This window comes from Macaca fascicularis, chromosome 2 (assembly GCF_037993035.2).
Source record: "Macaca fascicularis isolate 582-1 chromosome 2, T2T-MFA8v1.1".
Classification (NCBI taxonomy): domain Eukaryota; kingdom Metazoa; phylum Chordata; class Mammalia; order Primates; family Cercopithecidae; genus Macaca; species Macaca fascicularis.
The window spans coordinates 15,775,567-15,778,880 of NC_088376.1; the positions used below are offsets into that span (position 1 = coordinate 15,775,567).

The 3,314-nt window shown below is 42.9% G+C and overlaps 1 pseudogene; it reads left to right on the top strand.

The window, feature by feature from the left end:
- The first annotated feature begins 2,063 nt into the window (after window positions 1-2,063).
- On the top strand, window positions 2,064-2,995 carry LOC123571914 (large ribosomal subunit protein eL30 pseudogene; annotated as a pseudogene).
- Window positions 2,996-3,314: the final 319 nt, after the last annotated feature.

A 3,314-nucleotide genomic window follows, 5' to 3' on the forward strand; every position in this document is an offset into this window, starting at 1 on the left:
GCGTGTCTCTATTTCGGTTTCTTTCCTTCTCTTCTATAAGGATATCAGCCATATTGGATTAGAGTCCCCCAAATTGAATATGACCTCATCTAACTTTGCAGATATCTGCAAAGATTATTTCCAAATAAGGTCACATTCACATGGACCAGAGGTTTCGGACTTCATATATATTTTTGGAAGATGCAGTTTGACCCATAATATACATGTGCTCGAATATTCATAAAAGCACAATTTGTAATAGCCTAGAACAGCAAACGATCTCGCTACTCATCAATAGTTGAATAGATAAATAAATCATGATATAGTCATGTGATGTATACCATAATACAATAAAAATTAACTACCTACAACTATGGACAATATGGATGAATCTCACAAATAAAATGCTGGATAAAATAAATAAAACAGCATATACTGGCTGGGCACAGTGGCTCACTCCTATAATCCCAGCACTTTGGGAGGCCGAGGCGAGTGAATCACTTGAGGTCAGGAGTTCAAGACCAGCCTGGCCAACATGGTGAAACCTCATCTCTACTAAAAATATAAATTAGCGAGTGTGACGGTACATGCCTATAGTCCCAGCTACTCAGGAGGCTGAGGCAGGAGAATCACTTGAACCTGGGAGGCAGAGATTGCAATGAGCCAAGATTGTGCCACTGTACTGCAGACGGGTGACAGAGTAAGACTCCGTCTCAAAAAAAAAAAATTCTTTTTCACAGATTTTGTTGTTGTTGTTGTTAAGATATAGGATCTCACTATGCTGCTTAGGCTGGCCTTGAACTCCTGGACTCAAGCGATCTTCCCATCTCAGCCTCCTAAGACTACAGGCTTGCAGCACTATACCCAGCTAAGAATTCTTAATTTGCTTCCTTAAGAGAAGTACATCAATAAATATGATTTCTTCAAATGTAGCAACTCTGAAATATTCACTTAGAGTCCCTCAGAGATCAAAAGAGGTTCAGACTACTTAATTTTTTAGGCTCTTAGTTTTATATATACACAGAAATGAACAGACAGGGTGACAAATATTGTGTGATACATTGTGTAATATATTTTATATTTTTACATTTACTAAATATAATAATTTTAACATAAAAGAATTCCAAACAATGTCAATGATGTCAAAAGTCCTAACACAGGTCCTTCTCACTGTGAAGGCACTATTCTAGATGGTGGAGATACATAGAGAACAGAATAGACAAAATCCTTGCCTGCTAAGAGCTTGCATTCTAGCTGGCAGGAGACAGGCAATAAACAATAAACATAAGAAATATGCTAATTCTGTGGTATGATAGAGGGGATAAGTCACCATGGGAAAAAAAAGTAAAGCAAGGAAAAAGTGTTCAGGGGAGAAGGGGAGGGACTGTGTTTTAATGGGGTGGGCAGGGTAGACCTCCTTAAGAAGGTGACAGTTGAGCGAAAATTTGAAGAAGAAAAGGGAATGAGCCATATGAATATCTGGTGGGCGGGGGGAATCACTTCAAATAGATAGATGTTCCAAAGACCCTTAAGATGTAGCCATACTGGCGTGTTTGAGGCAAAACAAGGACAAATTCCATTTGTATAAATGGAGAGAAATATGTGTGAAGGAGAGTAGTAAATGAATCAGACAGGTAAAGGGCATTCAGATTATACAGAGCATCTTCGGCGCTATGAGAACTTTAGCTTCCTCTCTGACAGAAATGGAAAGCCATTGCAGGGATTTGAGCAGAAGAGTGACATGATCTGATTTCCATTTTATTTTTTTGAGACAGAGTATCATTTTGTCATCCATGCTAGAGTGCAGTGGCACAATCATGGCTCACTGCAGCCTCAAACTCCTGGGCTCAAGCGATCCTCTTACCTCAGCCTCCCTAGTGGCTGGGACTACAGGCATGCACCATGATACCAGGCTAATTTTTAAACTTTTTGTAGATACAGGGTCTTGTTATGTTGCCTGGTCTGGTCTCAAACTTCTGGCCTCAAGGGATCCTCCTGACTCAGCCTCCCAGAGTGTTGGGATTACAGGTGTGAGCCATCACCCCATCCTCACTTCCATTTTAACCTAATTTTTCTGGCTGCCATGTTGAGAATAGATCTTAAGAGGCAAGTATAAAAGTAGTGAGACAAGAAAGGAGGTTAATTAAATAATTCATGTGGGAGGTAACGGGAGTTTGGATCCGGATGATAGCAGAAGTGATAAGAAATGGTTATACTTGGATATATTCTGAACGTAGGGCCAGGAGAATTTGCTGACAGACTAAGATGGGTGAGCAGGAGGTAGAAGAGAAAAAGAAGAGTCGTGGAAGATGCCAACCCAAGAACCAAGATGTGAAAGAGGGCAGACTGGGTAAGTTTGAGGCAGAATATTAGGAGCTCAGTTTGAACTTGTTAAGACTGAGATGCCCTTTTTTTTTTTTTTTTTTTGCTTCCCGGCCATCTTAGCGGCTGCTCTTGGTTGAGGGCTGTCCCGCACCTAAGGCAGGAATATGATGGCCGCAAAGAAGACAAAAAAGTCTCTGGAGTCAATCAACTCTAGGCTCCAACTCGTTATGAAAAGTGGAAAGTACGTGCTGGGGTACAAGCAGACTCTGAAGCCAAGGCAAAGCTAAATTGGCCATTCTTGCTAACAACTGCTCAGCTTTGAGGAAATCCAAAACAGAGTACTATGCAATGTTGGCCAAAACTGGTGTCCATCACTACAGTGGCAATAATATTGAACTGGGCACAGCAAGCGGAAAATACGACAGAGTGTGCACACTGGCTATCATTGATCCAGGTAACTCTGACATCATTAGAAGCATGCCAGAACAGACTGGTGAACAGTAAACCACGCAAAAATTTTCCTTTAATAAAATTTGCCGGCCGGGCGCGGTGGCTCAAGCCTGTAATCCCAGCACTTTGGGAGGCCGAGGCGGGTGGATCACGAGGTCAGGAGATCGAGACTATCCTGGCTAACATGGTGAAACCCCGTCTCTACTAAAAATACAAAAAACTAGCCGGGCGTGGTGGCGGGCGCCTGTAGTCCCAACTACTCGGGAGGCTGAGGCGGGAGAATGGCCTGAACCCGGGAGGCGGAGCTTGCAATGAGCCGAGATCCGGCCACTGCACTCCAGCCTGGGAGACACAGCGAGACTCCGTCTCAAAAAAAAATAAAATAAAATAAAATAAAAAAATAAAATAGGCCGGGCGCGGTGGCTCAAACCTGTAATCCCAGCACTTTGGGAGGCCGAGACGGGCGGATCACGAGGTCAGGAGATCGAAACCATCCTGGCTAACACGGTGAAACCCCGTCTCTATTAAGAAATACAAAAAACTAGCCGGGCGAGGTGGCG